Genomic DNA, 7808 nt, shown 5'->3' with positions numbered 1-7808 from the left:
AGATACACAGAGAGAGCTTTATTTCCAAAGCAGAGCCTTCCTTTCCTGCCTTTTCCTCCTGAGTCCAGCTCTGCACCTTGGGCTCGACTGGAGTCTCCTCAAAGGAAGAAAGAAGGGAAGAAAGGGGAGACTGTTGAATCCACAGCGCATACCTTCCTTTCCCGCAAAGGCCACCAGCGGAATAAACAGCAGCAGCAGACAGGCCCTTGCAAACCCTGTGCATGTTGAGGAGGGGCCTCGAGGGGGATGTTGCGGTCAGCCAGGACCAAAAGCCTAGGTGACTCCAGCAGCATCTCAGAGACCAGTTGTGTCAGCTCCGCTAGGGAGTCTGTTAAGGAACGGGGTGGACATTAAACCAACAGAATCCCTAGACTTCGCCTAGTCTTTAAGCTGAGGCAAATACATTTGATGTGGTCGATCATATGGATAGGTATCCTGCTCAAGGCAAGATTGTCTTTATGGACCAAAATGATGTCCCCTTACCTGCTCACTGACGGAGAACCCGGCTGGTAAGGCCTGATCCCAGGTGGCTGAGCTATCATCACGCAGCCAGGTCTCCATGAAACAAGCCAGGTCAGCCTCTTCGTCCAGTAGGAGATCCTAGACTATCTGCGTTGTATTTTTGACTGACCTGGCATTACACATGGTTGGTTTGGTATGCTCTCCAGCCCTTTTGGGATAGAAGGGTGAATGGAAGGGGAGAGAGATATCTGTCAGGGTCCTAATTGCAGCCCATCTTGCAACACAAAAGGCAGTACTTTGAAAAAGGAATAGCTTTTATTGAAGAAGAAGTAATGGAAGTGACTTTTTTGTCAGGAATTAAAGAAGGTATAAACATATCCCTTTTATAACCATATGCATCCACCTCACTCCATTTACCAATGAAGCTAATTAATCGGGTAGCCCTTTCCCGCACAGCGTTCTCCCGCCCTTTTAGGTGCAGTGTCCTCCCATCCGGGATTCTGGCAGCTTTCCTAAAAGCAATGAAGCTCTCATGTGCCTTTTCTCAACCACTGCACCTCTGGCCTTGGACCACAGAACTCAGCCACACAACGGTTTTAATTTACATTATGGCTTAGCAATATATATAGCTATCTATAATATAAAACCCTATCAATCTCCACATAATATGATACCACATGAAAATATAATATGCCTAAACCCATAGCAACATAATATAATATAAAAATATCCATAACTCTCTATGTTTCCCCTCCTTTTCCAGAGACCAGTCTTTTAAACTCAAGCCTCTGTTAGAAGAGTGATTCCCACACATTCCAATCCTAGCAAAGAAGCACATTCTTTAGCCATGATCTCTCTACCTCTTTCTAGTATCTTCTATTAAAGCACATATTAAAACATATTATTTTAACCCACCATAAATCCCATCTATCTTAACTCTAACCTAAACCTAAACCTATAACCCTTATGACATGAATCCCTAAATGAATAGATGCATAAATAAAGGTATTCATGACATATTGTGACTTCAGGCTGGTGCTCCTTACCTGAATGATACTGGCCCATTGCGACCTCAGGCTGATGCTCCTTGCCTGCAGCAATGAGATGGGACCATTGTGAATTTAGGCTAATACTGCTTATCTGAAGGTTTGAGATGTGACCATTGCAACCTGAGGCTGATGCTGCTTGCCTGAAACACTGAGACTGGCCCATTGTGATCTCAGCCTGAGTTTCCTTGGCTGAAGCATTGAGAGAGTACTATTGTGACTTCAGGGTGGTGCTCTTTACCTGAAAGATGTAGACTGACCCATTGCAACCTCAGGCTGATGCTCCTTGCCTGAACGATTGAGATGGGAGAATTGTCACTTCAAACTGGTGGTCTGTCCCTGAAGGATTGAGACTGGCCCATTGTGTGTCAGAGTTCTGTCATAAAGGGTAAAAATATTAGGGTTTGGTTATTAAAGTAGGAGTTATAGTTGCAGTCCATAGTAGGCAGTGTAGAGTGATGGGTTATAGAAAGCACATAATGGAAAATGATAGAAGGACAGATGGAGTGGCTTTTAGATTAAGCAGGGCGTTTGGAGAGGGGCTGGGGTTGCAGCTGTAGATGGTTATCAAGGAGGAGTGAAGCTGGTTTGGGAACACTGCTCTTCAAGGTGAGGCTGTCTGGGAGAAGGGAAGGGAAGTATACACAACCTTGGTATCTATGCAACCTCCGCTTGTGTTGCTTTACCTTGGGAATTGGGGGCTGGCTTAGGGAGGGATTGAGCAAGTACCTTTGGACTTCAGACTTTGCAAAAAGGTGTTAATGGGTGTTTCTGCCTGGATTCATCAATAACGCTTCTTTTGTTTCAAATGAGTTTTATTTTCTGAGCACAGGACTGACTCCAGATCTCACTGTTTGCAAAGTCTCACAGTTTTACCTCCAATGGAGACCCAGGAACAAGAAGAGTTCTTTGGGAACCTGGTGGTTCTGAAGATCCCGGTGGTGGAGGAGCAGGTGCCTTCTTCAGAGGAACTAGGGCCAAGCCCAAGACTGGGAAACCTCCTGAAGCTCACACCATCCAGGCCACCACTGGAGGATTTGGGTTTCCGGCCCCAGACTGGGGAAAGGAAGGCCGTCGGGGGGCAGAGTGACAGCCTGGGACCTGGCAGTCAGGGAGTCGCTTGATAGCCGCCCAAGCACAGAAGAACCCCAGGTAGACGTTTATCGAATGGAGGAAGACATAAAGGAATTAAAGGACCTTATGAAGTGGATGGTGTCGAAATTAAAGATATGGAGGAGGAAGATGTCAGAGGCGAACCGAGGGCAGCTGATGCTCATTGCCTGAAGCACTGAGGATGTCCCATTGTGATTTCCAAATCCTTCACCATTTTAGTTGCCCTCCTTTGGGTGTCCTCCAGTTTCTCAACATCCTTTTGAATTGTGGGGCCCAGAACTGGACACAGTATTCCATGTGGGGCCTGACCAGAGCAGAATAGAGTAGTACTATTACTTCCCTTGATCTAGGCTCTATACCTCTATTGATGCAGCTTAAAATCGCATTGGCATTCTTAGCTGCCACATCGCACTGTTGACTCATGTTCAACTTGTGGTCTACTTGGACTCCTAGATCTCTTTCACACATAGTTTCATTCATCAAGGTGTCCCCCATAATCCTATATCTGTGCATTTCATTTTTCTGCCCTTAATGCAGTACCTTACATTTCTCCATGTTAATTTTCATTTTGTTAGCTTTGACCCAGCTTTCTAGTCTATTCAGGTCCTTTTGAATTTTGATCCTGTCCTTTGGGGTATTAGCTACTCCTCCTAATTTGGTGTCATCTGCAAATTTGATAAGTATGCCCCCAATTCTGTCATCCAAATAATTGATAAAGATGTTGAATAGCACTGGGCCCAGGAAAGGACCCCACTGGACACAGCACTGGTCATTTCTATCCAGGATGAAAAGGAGTCATTGTTGAGCACCCTTTCGGTTCGGCTGGTCAACCAATTACAATTCCATGTAACAGTTACCTTGTCTAGCTTGTTTCATGTTTTTGTTTTATATACCGTTTAATTTGGTTAATTGCTATTAGTGAATTTCCCAGAGTGGCCACCAGATGGCGCTCCAGGATAGAAGTTGGTGAGAAGCCCAAGGAGGCTGCAGTGCCCTGAATATCCACAAGAGGGGGGCGTTGTATTAGGAATGTTCTTTATGGATAAAACAGAAGTCTATGGGGACTAATGTGATTTTCCCATTGGCTCCCCATTCCTGAGGGGGCGTGGCCTCCTTCCCTTTACCTGGACCTTCCTCTGCTCCCATTGGCTGCCTATTCCCCCCCCCCCTTGGTTGCCCTGAAAGCGAAAGGACCACCGGAAGGAAGTGGGGGGAATTGCAGCACTGCATCATGGGAAATTTGCAACCGGGGGGTTTGCGGTGTTGAAACAGAGCAGAAGCAGAGCTGCATTCCACACCAGACCAATTCGGAGTGGAATCGGAGTGAGCTTGGAAGCAATTTCTGAGCATTCGCTTGTTACCTATTTCACCAAAATGAGGGGTCACTTTGGAACCACTGCGGAAGCCCCACGGAAGGAGCCCCCATAGAAAGGAATCCTGTGTGATGACACTCACATTTTCGCGTGGATTCGCATCGTTTGACCTGCAGTGGCTTCGGATCTGAGCTGCAAAGAGCTGCAAAAACCTCCGTGTGATAAACACAGTCTTTCAGATTTCAGAAAACTCTCTGGTTTGGGGAATAAGAAGCTAATTATCATAATTGTTGTTGAAATTCAATGCCCCAATAATATGGAATTCACAGTCTGTCAAAGTTTACATGAACTGTGTGAAATGTGGTTTTTGTGTTGCTGTTGTCTGTCCTGAATTTCCCATCTCCACTAAATGACCCCAAGATCAAGCAAGAAGAGAGAAGGAGAAAACTGTGTCTCCTTCCACTTTCTCAACCCGATTTAGAAATGTATGAACCTCTTTCACGGCCATGCTTTTCACAGCTTTGCTCCTTAAAAAACACAAGGCTTGTAATCTTTCACAGAAGACATATTATTTGAGAGGCAGTTCAAGAAAAATCCTACCAGGAAGGTGCCCTCAATTTCTTTTCTAGGCATAGAGGCTGGTGGGCTTTTTCATCCACAGTTTTATGGTGGAGATGGCCTATGACAAACATCCTTTGAACACAGACTAATGAAGAACTGCCTTCAACTTGACCACTAGCGAACCTGTTAAACGTTCACATGATGAAGATAGTTCTGCCTGATGGATCCTATGATGCTTCTTCTGAGTTTCACTTAATTTCGTCAGGTAAAATTGTATTTATTTGTTAGACTGTTCTTATACTTAAAAAAAATCTTATCCAGACAAAGGACTTGGAAAGAAGAAAGGTCCCTCCACAAAATTGTCTGGCCTTAAGATGAATGAGAAAGGCATCATGCGAAATGAAGAAGAGACGGTGATCCTGAACCAGACAATTCTTTCTGACCCAGAGGAAGGAGCCAAGTGAGTCTGGGACACTTTTATGCAATAGGTTCTTGGCCTTAGGAGAAAAGACGCAATATGGAAAAGGGGCATCAGCTCATCTTTCTACTCTTTGTTCAAATGGACAGGTTTTCTCTGACCTACAGAGTCAAAGCAGCCCATTTGGATGTTGAATGCGGATTGGAGCATGACTCACATTTGCCTCTGGGATCTTACTGGCATGGCTACAGAAACATGGATCTCATAGAATCAGAGGACGACCTGGAACTAACTGACAAGGTACAGAAGAAGCCTATGCACTTTCCATGGTGTTTTAGAGTTGGGCAGCGGGTTCGCATCTCCTTGTCTTGCAAAGAGAGTTAGTTATTCCTCCCCACTGAGAATTTATCCTTAAAGTAATGGAGGTCAGGGCAGGGGAACATTAAATCCACCCCAAACTTTTTACTGAACTCTCTTCCCCCCAATAAATTCAATGCCTTGGACAGTCAAGATTAAAACCAACATGGATTCACTGTCCCATTAAGATGGAAGCCACTAAGGGGCTTAGACATAATGGGACACAGACCGTTGTCTTTAGTGAGAGCCGTTCAGTGAATTTTATGAGGCAAGTCAGGTTTATTTACATACCACCTTTCTAATGTAACAGTGAACAGTGACCAAATTAGTAATGGGGAATTTAATTAGCACAAGGTCACAAGAGGAGGCCTGTTACTACACCTCAGGGATCGGCCCTTCGATCTGTATACCAGGAACGAGAAATCCAGAAATGAGGCAGAGGCTCTAAGTACAATCAATGTCTCTTTTATTGGAAACAGGGGTTCAAACAAACACAGGCACATATGCACATGCATTCATACAAGGCTCAGGAAATAACGTGGTAGATCTGGGATAGATAATAGGCTTTTCTCATGGTAATACTCACCTGATGTAGGGGTTTTATCTTGGGAAGCAATTTGTGTGAGGGTTTGTAAGTCTGCTTAATATTTAAAGCTTAGCAGACCAGGTCAGAGAGACGTCAAACGGACATAGATGTTAGCTGCAAAATGACCAGAGACAGGCGGTGACTGACCTGGGTGAGGGAGGCAGCTGAGAGTGGCTGGCAGCAGCACATCCCTAAATTTAGGAGACCTTTTAAGGGTTTAACAGGGTCTCTAGACAAAGGGCAATCAGTCTGAAACTGTTTGAAGTGTATTTCACATCTTAGGTCCATGTTTTGATCTCACTAAATGTTTCTGCTAGAGTAGGGACCCAAATGGCTATGCAAATGCCATTCCTTTGATTCAAATGGCTCCCCCTCAATCGCAAGAGAGAAACACTTCCTTAAGACATCTGCCTGATAGCAGCTAAGCAGCTCCTCTTCAGAGCTGGGAAAGGAAATTCATTTACATATCAAAACCCATGGCTTCCCCTTGTTTCAGTGGGAACCTGTTATTGAGATCCCATGCTAGGGCCATACAGCTACTCAGGTCAAGATGCACTTTTGATATCAAGGTGCAGGTCAGAGCCTATCATTTAGATATATTAAAAGGTGCAGATCAATGCCTATCACTACTGGGGGGAAGTATATAAAGTGAATTCCTTACCAAAATAAACACACAACAAATAATAATAATAATTATTATTATTATTTACTTATACCCCGCTCTTCAACCAAGGCTATCAGAGTGGCTTACAAATTGTTAATTAGACATTTCCCAGATACAAGAGAATATTTGATTATACAACATTTTTGTGAAGATTTGGGATATCTGCATTGCATATGTAAACAAAAATAGACACGTCTCCCTTTCAACCTCCTGCATCTATTTGTAGAAAGGTACACAGGTCCAAATGATTTGTCTTGCTGGGTTTTCCTATCTGACATGATTTGGAAATTGTTGTCGAAACTCATTTGTTTGATTATTGCATCATTAGCTTTACGTGTCTATTATTTCTTAGTGTTATGTTTATTAATACAGAATGAGAAGGAGAAAAACTGCAACCAAAGAGCATGCATTGTTGTTTTCCAATTACAAAAGAGCAACCAGTAATACCATAATGACCATGTGAACCAGATGTGCCACCTACAACCTGCCCCCAGAAAACAATGTTCACATCAGGTTCAGACTCTCGCCTTCCGACTCTTGTTTTTCCTGCTCCGGCAGGGAATTTTCATTAAAAAATAGGTGAGATTTTATTTCCTTTTTCTTATTCATTTTCCCATCCAAAGGTCATGTTAGTTGAGAGATACAAAAGGCCACAGGAGAAGCAGCTCCAAGCCCGAGTTGACTACCTGCTGAATGTAGTCTAGAAATGGAGGAGGAAAAGGATTGTGTGAAAGATAAAAGTGAGGCCAGTTGTGCCAAAAACCCAGTGGAGAAGCCAAGAGGAGCTGGACCAGGTCTTTTGCCTTGGAAAGAAGTTTTAGCATCTGCTTTTGTAGACTTGATCTCCTTCGGCAGATGCAAGGAGTGAGAAGGTGCTCAGGAAGGATCTAAGGTCTTTCCTGGGCACCTGTTGACTCCATGCATCTGAGGACGGAGACCAAGTCTACAAAAGTTTATGCTTCAACTTCTGTTGCTCAGTTAGTCTCACAGGTGCCACAAGATGGCAATGCAATTTAAGACAAGAGTGATTTAAGTGGGCTTAATCTGTATTTTAAAATATGGCAAATTAAAAGAGAAGAGCCAGCAGCCTTTTAAAACCATTTGAAGCGAAAGACATGCAGAAATGTGAATCTAATCCAATGGTCCCTGGAAGTACACCTCAGGACTGGCAAAGCCTTGCGGAGGGCAGCAGAGGCCCATTGCTCCTCCCCACCAGGGGCCCCTACTCTCCCCCAGCTGAGAGACAGCTGGAAGCCAGAGGAAGGGCAGGAGGAGCAGGAGCAACACC

The 7808-nt window shown here is 44.3% G+C and overlaps 1 protein-coding gene across 1 annotated transcript in view; it reads left to right on the top strand.

Moving 5' to 3' along the window:
• Positions 1–7808, top strand: part of LOC149290465 (uncharacterized) — a 200153-nt gene that overhangs the window by 107446 nt on the left and 84899 nt on the right. The gene's annotated exons all lie outside the window — the stretch shown is intronic.

This window comes from Sceloporus occidentalis, unplaced genomic scaffold (genome assembly GCF_023333645.1).
Source record: "Sceloporus occidentalis isolate IW3139 unplaced genomic scaffold, rSceOcc1.0.p SCAF_39, whole genome shotgun sequence".
NCBI lineage: Eukaryota > Metazoa > Chordata > Lepidosauria > Squamata > Phrynosomatidae > Sceloporus > Sceloporus occidentalis.
This window is presented reverse-complemented; position numbering and strand designations above follow the sequence as displayed.